General features: G+C 33.7%; 1 long non-coding RNA gene and 1 pseudogene across 2 annotated transcripts; both read right to left on the reverse strand.

The window, feature by feature from the left end:
- Window positions 823-2,180, reverse strand: LOC109831560. Of its 2 annotated transcripts, none has more exons than XR_002244457.1 (3): window positions 1,569-2,180; window positions 1,410-1,481; window positions 823-1,300 (listed from the first exon to the last, which is right to left on the reverse strand). It is a non-coding gene; the product is annotated as an uncharacterized LOC109831560 (long non-coding RNA). The 2 variants fall into 2 exon arrangements; XR_002244458.1 differs by having other exon boundaries at window positions 1,561-2,180.
- Window positions 4,043-8,493, reverse strand: LOC109831559 (annotated as a pseudogene).

Genomic DNA, 9,899 nt, shown 5'->3' on the forward strand with positions numbered 1-9,899 from the left:
GATCATCAGCGAACGGACCGGGCCCGGCCCGGAATAGTAACTTATGTATATATGATATTAGTATATATAAGTATACTCTATTTTATATAAGTATATATATGTATAAGTATGCTCTCTCTTAATATATGTATAAGTATATATAAGTATACTCTCCCTTATATATGTATGAAATATGTATTAAATATATATAAGTATGCTCTCTCTTATATATGTGTACAGTGTATACTCTTATATATATATATATATATATATATATATATATATATACTCTCTCTCTTAGTATATAAGTATATATAAATATACTCTCTCTTATATAAGTATACTCTCTCTTATATATGTATAAATAATATATAAGTATGCTCCTCCTTAATATAAGTATATATGTAAGTATATTAAATCTCTTATATATATGTATTATGTCTTATATAATATATATATGTATTAAGTATGCTCTCTCTTATATATGTGTACGAATGTATACTCTCTCTTATTATATTTATACTCTCTCTGCTCTACTTAGTATATAAGTATACTCTCTTGCTATATAAGTATTTACAAGTGTGTGTTACTCTTATATATATATATATATATATATATATATATATATATATATATATATATATATATATATATATATATATATATATATATACTCTCTCTTAGTATATAAGTATATATAAGTATACTCTCTCTTATGTAAGTACTAGTTGGATTGCACGTGCAATGCACGTGGTAAAATTTTTAATATTATTTTAAATTATAATTTTATTTAGGCAGAGATTTGGTATAAATTTATTGAATGTAAACAATATAGCCAAGATATGAACAAAATTTAAAAATTCACAACGTTTGTACAATAAAATTAAATTTAGGGATAGTTTAGACAAATACACCACAAATAGTAGAGATTCGTGTACCAAACATTTGAAGACTTAAATAATATACTAAACTCAATCTCTGTCCACTCTCATTTGGTTTCTCTGAGGAAAATCTAGGATTCGATTCATACATTCTTCACACTGATGAATTATCACTGGTTGATGCAGATTGGTCATCTATAACTTGTCTTCGTCTCACATTAGGTGTAGTTTCATGGTCATATGACTGACATTGGCTCCCAGCAGTTGGCTTTCATATGCATTTCCTACCTCTGTTGAAGCTTCTCCTTTGTGAGCTAGGCTTTTTGTTACTACTCGCATGATGTAGGTTCCTTCTGGGTTAATTGTATATTAGTGGCAGGATATTCTGGAGGTCTGGTTCATGGCTGAACCCTATTTGATACAAGCTTTCTTTCATCTTTCTGTAGGTGATAGATATCATGCAGGTTGAAATAAATTTGTTAATTGTCATAAATGCTAGGGATGATATGACATCCTTCTCTATCTAACCAAAGTAGATTTAGCATGCACCTCTTCGTAGGATCTACAGGTACACAATGCTTTGCCAATTCAGCTCCCTTCCCATTCAAGACAATAACTGACCTGTATCAACAAAGTATCTTCATAGTATTATAATGTATAGGAAGTATAAATTGTAAGAAGGAATTATATATCAAAATACCTCATTACCGTAGGGAATGTAAAATGGTCACAAAATGTTCAAACACATTATTTGCTTGTCACAACTCGCAAACAACCTCAATCAGACATCTAATAACCGACAGCAAAAGTTCCCTTTTCCGATGATGATGACGTCAGCCCTATGCCTCCACTTCTCAGCACCAGCAAAATTCCTTGTGTAACTCAGGCAGGATCTCAAGCTAAGAGATGACAGAAAAGGTTCATAATTGCACTTATTTATTGAAACAAGAAATTGATACATTCACCTCATTCTACATGGTTACAAAGGTTCATAATTGCACTTATTTATTGAAACAAGAACTTGATACATTCACATCATTCTACATGGTTAGGTAAACTGCAGTATTGCCTGTAGTTCTTATAGGCGCCACTTCATTTGTAAACAAATAAAAAACACTTTACAAACATGAATAGCGTTGCTGGTAGAACTCAAGCATGACATTGGAAGAGGGAGCTGAGCGTTTCACAATAGCAGTCTCCATCTCCTAGAGGGTGGAGACAGAGAATGGTCCAAATCTTGCTTGCTCTTTGTACGTCTCAATTTAGCTTTGAATCTTGACTTTGCCATGAGTGTCTGCACCGTGTTTGCAAAGTTGCCTACTGCCGTAATTACCAACAAGATGCCACAAAATATGACATGCATTATCAAAGTAGAAGTCAGGAGACATCCATGTCAAGACGGTAGACATTACATATTATATAAGAAGAAACAAAAGAAAATAGGACAAGGTTTTCTTGCCTGCCACTCGGAAGCAACGCCAACAAAAGCAGTTTTAAGAAGCAATATCCCAACGTACGCCTCAAAACCTTAAACTCGAAAAAAAATGTTTAAGATACTATGAGTAATTTCGATTACTGATGCATACAATGAAAGATACACTTGAAATGAAAATGTGGTAGCTGGCACGGTGTGACTCCACAATTCATTTGAAATTTATCTTTCCTAGACGCATTCTCTCGAATCTAAATTACGCTAAACAAGAACAAAAGAATCTTTAGCCAACAACGAGGTTGTAATTATGCAGCTTAACCTTATACATGTAAAGTAAAAAAAGATGGGGGCACAGAAGCCATAGTTGGCCTTCTACACCGGTAGTTTCTCCCCACACAACATCCATTCTCCTTGCCTGCAAAGAGAGAGAAAAATGAAGAGAGATGGCACTTAGACTTGATCATATGGAGAAATATAAAATTACAAAAAAAACAGGGTTAATTGCAGATACACCTCCTGTACTACAGAGATATAGACATTTATATGCCCATAAGACTAATTTATTAGCACTTGCATCCTCTGAACCTCAAGCCATGTTATTCTCTCATTAGGTTGTTAGGTTGAGATGTCATCTGGGAATCATGTGAATAACTTTTCCCCTTGATATTTAGAGGACAATTTATTTTTTAGAGTTAAACTAATGTAGTTTTAAACAAAGGAACATGATTCAACAGAGTAAAAAGACACAAAAATCTATTTGATGGACAAGACATCAAAGCATATGAGAAAAAAATCCGTAAAAATAATAGGAAAAAAGAAATTCCAAGGTTTATAAACAAGGGCCTTACAAGCAGTAAAAACAAGGACAAAGATTCAGAAGATTTGGAAGGCGACGAAATTAATGTAACCTGCACAAATTTTGCATGCAAAACACCAGTTGAGAAGTGCTTGCTTGCTTCTACACTAAGTATGAATTTTCTGTCTTTTCTCTTATCGGATATTAAAGGCTTCTGCCAAGTCCTATGAGAAAGAAGTCAGCATGTACCATCAAACTCAATAATCTCTTGTATGTATGCTTGTATGGGTTTGAGCAGGTTAGTACCTATTAAATGTTACTTTATACTTGCAGGTTATTGCCTGAAAAAAAATTTATACATCCGCTAAATTTATCCATTAAACAAGCACAATAGTTGAAGATTAATAATTTATCAATCCACATAGACAGATGAATAGGAAACCAAAGAGTAAAGCAGTCATGGCAGCATTTGCTTTACTAAAGGGTGCAAAAATTCACTATGATAAAAATTCAAGTCAAAAACATATGATGTTACCTTGCCTAAAGCAATGCGAGTATACAACCGCTGGCGCTACTATCTATTTTGTAGAAGCATTGCAAAACATTGCATGACCGCCCATACAAGAAACAATTCAACCCCTTTCTGCGCAAAATTCGTGTTAGATTGGATATAATAATTATCAAATTAATATATAAATAAGAAATTAACTACATGCTTGTTGGCACAATCAGGTTGCCCTTTATCTCCTAGTGAGATTCACAAGAGCCATCAACATAGCACAATAATGACGGAATATCCACCTGCAAGAGCACAAGTAAAAATTGTTTTATGAAAAGCAATGCTGTCCTAGATAATAAACAATTATCAAGCCCTATATAAATAGTAATTTGTTCTATCTAAATGTTGAAATGAGATTCTCGTATTCATAATTAAGGCGTCATTGTAACTCACCAATAAAAGTTAAAGCATTATAATAGTTGAGCTTGGTAGCACAAAATCTGAACTCAGCTGACAAGCTAGTTTACATGGATAGGGTTTGAAGATCATAATTATATCAGATCATGTAGATAGGGTTTGAAGATCTTACTTATATCAAATCATGTGGATGCCCCCTCATTGCCACTCCAGGTTTCACGCTGCGCTAAGTGAACTGAACCCACTAAAATCCTAAACCAGATGTACCAATTCAATATACCCTTGAACAGATGCATTTTAATATCAAGTTAACCATATTGTTAACTTGAATTCTGCATCAATATAATAAGCAAAATTAAATCACTATGAACACAATAAAGGTGGTAGTTGTATTGCTTGTAGGTACTGATAGAGAAACAATCTTCCCTACAAAAAACACTAAATAGGTACATTAAGTTTACCTCAATCAGAGATAGAAAATATTATCCTGAGTAACATTTGGTGACAGATTTTATATCTATTTAGCCTAAACTAAAATCAGCAATGACCCTGACATGCTTCCTTGACTGTAAGTTTAACCAATGTCAAAAAGATGGAAGGATGATTATTAACAAGGGCGAATATAACTTCCATTTACTCTGAGCATGTTCTCTCGCAAAGCTAAACTTGTATAGAGAAATAATAGCCATGCCTGGGAAGAAAACAACAAATGTTTAAACCAAAACAACATCTTCAACCACAAATTCCAAACAAAAACATATGATGATGATATGCAATTGAAAGGTACTATCTACCTGGTAGAGCTGAACTACCAATGCTGGGAAGCATCCATTCCAAATCCAAGACCTTAATAGTAGCATAGTGGAGGGAAAGAAAAGAAACAGAAAGGTCGTTCGATCATGCAAAAAGAAAGTTACACTATTGTCAAATGTGATTTTGACCTACCAAGAGATAATGACAGCATATTATTGCAGCTTTGATGGAAAGTTTTCTTTTCTTTCATATGCATCTAAAATCACAATGCACTACGCTGCAAAGTACATCATCTTCATCACATTTACTCACAAAATTATGTCAACCTCTAAGCAAGAAGATGGTTGCTTTCCAGTTACATCTAGATTGTTTATAGATAGTCATGAAATTCATATATCAGCATGCTTGTCTGACGGCACTGTCAGGTTACAAGGTGGAATTTCTAAACTTAAATCTACCTTTCATTATGTAAATGTAATATATTTAACTTAATAGGAACATATTATGAGAATTTTCACCAACGCAAGCCTACTACCAGAATTGAATCACAGGGAATAAAGAAAAGAAATCTCCTACTAATGGCCGAGTCAGCATCCCTAATGACTAACTAACCTTGGCAATTTTATGTGATGTGCTCAAACGCAGAACATGCCACTGATACTCTTTCGTAATTTACTTCTTAGAAGGATGAGAATCAATAAGATGCAAGGAAGAATTATTTGTTAATGTCACTAAACACTAATAACTTAGGATTAGATGGTGATGGAACAGCTCAAAATATGTTTGATTAGGTTGCCTATAAGCTTTGGATGATTCTCTTCAATCTAACTTTTCAATAGAACAAAGACACTATCATGTGGTTTGGTCAAGTTCAGATTTATTGGTAGATTTTCACTGGAGATATTAAAAGTAAAGTTTTTATAGAGCTGCAACCTTCAGATCCCTCATTTAATTAAGTATTCTTAACAATACATCATCATGATTACATGATCACCATAAAATGTTAGTTTTCTAAGGTTGATCTTCCACACTTTGTGCATTTTCTAGTTAAACAAAGACCATGAAAAATAAATGAAGTGAAAGTACAGGTGAAGAAAGTACAACAAGAGTGTCCCGAAAACCTTGGAAACGGACCTACCAACATGATGGTAGTGCGATTTCAAGAAGGATTAAAACAAAAACTGCTTTTATAAGTTGACAGATAAATAAAAGTTTCTTGAACATGAGTACTAACACAGAAACTGCCTAAAAACAATCATTTGGTATTCATGAGCCGCAAATTGGCACCATAGATGAGAAGGAAATCTTGTCATGGTCCATTCAAGCCTATAGAAAAGCTAGAGATATGCATGCAAATCTTTAGAATTTACACTAAGTACTCTTCTAATTATCCAACAATAACAAGAATGAGCCCTCTTTATCAAATATGAAGTTTCAACTTTCAAACATGAAAGACAGCTATGTAACCAAATAAACAAAACAACTTAACCTGTAATCGTTGTACTCCTCTTTCACTTTAAGACGAACCTCTTTCCTTGTAGCCTGAACATTCAGTGTTCCAAGGAACATCTTCAAGAACATTCCTGCTCATAAAGAAAAACGATCGACATGGACATCACATATTGGAAAAGAAAAAAGGAAATTCAATTTAGGATCAGAATTGGAATCCAGAAAAAAGTAAACAAAAGATAATGCACCATGATCTTTGTTTGGAAGAAGAGATGACACATCCCCCTCTGAAATATGGCATTTTGCACGGTATAATTCTTCATCTAGCTGGACAACCAAAATAAAATCATTAGTCTTTAGATTGCTTTACAGGTAAACATTTTGATAGGTTGAAGAAGTCCATAATTTGCCATGTTAATAGAACCGGAATTTTAATTACAATATTTTTCACAACCACATAACATGTATATGGGCTAGATTATAACAATCATATACCATCTAAAGGAAGTAAACACAGAAACTTGGCTCTTCAAATGAAAAAGCTCAATAGCCTAACAAAATTGATTTAACAAATAGAAGCATAATGAGGAAAAAAATTCACAATACTCTTGCCACTGATAAAACCTCTAGATGTTTTGTATAAGGAAATCCAATGATTACAGACCAAGACAAATTAGAAAAGATTTTTTTAATATTAAAACATTTAAGGAAATTCCAAATCAGTAAACTAATAGTTACAAAATAAGGGTTAAAAAAATTTTATAAACTTCGGTCTCTCATGCAGAGGTATATTAATATCCGCCAACACTACAAATATAAAAAAGCCATAATCTCAAGTTTTCATGGTAAGTTACATAAATCTTCCTTTAACCATTCACATATAAGAATGCATATATTAAAAAAATAATTTGGAATGCAAAATATAGTTAAAAATACAGTTAATAAGATATTTTTTTAACATAAATCTCATTATTGTAAATTTTCTATCAATATGATTTATGTATTCTTATAAATCATATTGATATGATTTATAAGAGTCATAAATCAAGCTATCACGAATAGTAAGGGACTCAAATTTTCATATTCTAAGCGCAACAAATCTTCACTCCCTCCTTAGGCTAACCTGCTTCCTCCAACCTTACATCTGTTATACATCGTTTTCCACTGAAAATTACAGCCGCTCCAAATTGAGAACAATCAAAATATCCAAATTTTCCCTTGGAAACCAAACAAATACTACGCATCCATAAACATAATACTGACTCCTCATCCATGACTTACTCTAGGAGCATTTCTCGCGACCAAACAGCTACTAAATAATAATTTTCCCACGAAAATTCAAGTTGTTCTAAATCCAGGACATCAAATAAATTGCAACATGACATCAATGGAACATTAATGCATGCATGTCTCTCCCTCAGAGCATCAAAATGAATACAAATGTATAGACTTTTTAGGCAGTTGCCTATCTAATTCAGTACATATTCAACAAAGCCCAATCAAAAGTAGGTTGGTTTACATGCATGCATGTCAAAAATCGAAACAAGATGACTCAAATTTCCTCAAAAAAAAGTTCCAGCAAACAAATTGAAAAAGATTCGAAATCGAGATCTAGTTTTGAAATCGGAATCTCACCTTCTCAGCATTCCTCCGATCGATTTCGCCCCTGCGGATAGCGGAATTGGCAGCGGTCTTCAGCTTCCTGAGATCGGACTCTAGGGAAAGTGCCCGCTGCCAAAGTCCCTGCTCCTAGTTCAACGTTCTCGAGATCAGCGACGACGCCGACTCCTGAAGCTCCCACGCGAGCTCCCCTAGCCTCGTCGCCTCCTCCATCAGCCCTCGATCCGCAGCCTCGTCCGTCGTCGGTGACCTCTCTCCCATCGGGATCGATCTCAAGGGTTTCTTTATCCTTTTTTTTCACTTTTCTTTTTTATAATATGAGAAATTGAGAAACTGTTACCCGTCCTTCAAGATGAAAGAAGGGGTGACGAAAAAACATTTAAAAATCAAAAGTAAAATTTAGAAAATGATCAAATCATACCTTCGTCAAAGAGTCTCCTTTCCTTCGTGATTGTAAGCTATGCCCAAAATCTGAGAAGTGAGGAGATGATGGCAGAGGAGGTGCGGTGATGATGAAGGGCAATAATACTCAACGTTGGTAATTAATGATTTAAGAAAGTGGGAGGTCGTTGCCGAAGCTGAAGCGTAAGAGGGCATTGCCGGATCTGAAGCTTAACAGATGGTGGCTTCTACGAAGTCGTAACCAACGGAGGAACGAATGCGGGCTACCAATTTCTTAAATCTATTTAATGATAAAAAGGGGTAATTTTGTTATTAATTATAACAGTTGAAGGGTATTTTTGGGAAGAAAAAGTTTTTCCCAAACTCCCTCTTTTAAAGGGTAGATAGATATATATATATGTATAAGTATACTCTCCCTTACATATGTATAATATATATGTATATATATATTTATACTCTTATATAAATATAATTATATATGTACATATAAGTTTATGTTTATTATATATATATTATAATTTTTATATATATGTTTATGTATAATACAATTTGTTTATGTAATTTCTATAAGTACTTACAATTTGTTTATGTATAATATATGAATGACATGAATATTTTGGGCTATATAGTCTTTGATAGGGCCTTGGGGCTCTTTGAATTCTATAATTATTTTTAATTTTGTTTATTTCAATAAATTCAACAGCCCCTTTGATATCTACAATTATTTTTAATTTTGTTTATTTCTACAAATTCTATAATTATTTTATATTATTTTAATTTTTACATTTGTAAATTACATATTTACAAATGATTAATAATATAATTTTTTAAGCAAAATTATGTCTATTTTGCTTTTTTTTCTTTAAAACTTAAAAAATTTTAAAAAATTAAAAAATTTTAAAATCGGGCCGGCCCGATGTCCGTCCCGCTTAGACCCGGGCCCGGGGCGACTGGACCCGGGTCCGGGCTCCGGTTTTGCCTTGCCCGTCCGGGCCGGGCCGGCCCGGATGGACACCCCTACTCCCATCATAACAAAGAGCAAATTGGAGCGATCCTCTATGGGAATTATCACTTCACTTGGACTACATAGAGCAAATGTTACAAGACCATCAAGTATAAAATATTGCAAACATCAAACCGCCCTAATTTACATAGACTAATTGATACAATAGCTAATGATATATCTACTATGCATTCATTTATTAATCTCATAAATAATTTATGGTATAGATATATGCATAGAGCTTTGCTTTTTGGTAACATAAAATGTGAAGAAAACAAACTTTGCGCTTTCAATTACAATTGAATAGGACTTGTCCATCAGTCATCCAACTTTGGACTACCCTTAATTGGTTTTTTTATATAGTAGTATATATATATAGATATACACACCCGGTGCACGCAGGGCACGCGCACAAAACAAAAGCGTGCATGACATCCACACATGAGTACTCCGACACACCCAAACGTTCCACCCACCCACTTACCATCTCACACGCACAATAGTTAGAAAGTTGGCAAAGGCACAGGAATTTCATGTGGGTCAGGTAATCCACACAGTTTTCATCTTTCATATTTATATCAACTCACATCTATGCTGCAGAAACGGTGACAAGTCCTGAGTGCTGGAAAAAATTAACCATAAGACCAAGACCACAAGAAAATTTCAAA

This window comes from Asparagus officinalis, chromosome 2, assembly GCF_001876935.1.
Source record: "Asparagus officinalis chromosome 2, Aspof.V1, whole genome shotgun sequence".
Taxonomy (NCBI): Eukaryota; Viridiplantae; Streptophyta; class Magnoliopsida; order Asparagales; family Asparagaceae; genus Asparagus; species Asparagus officinalis.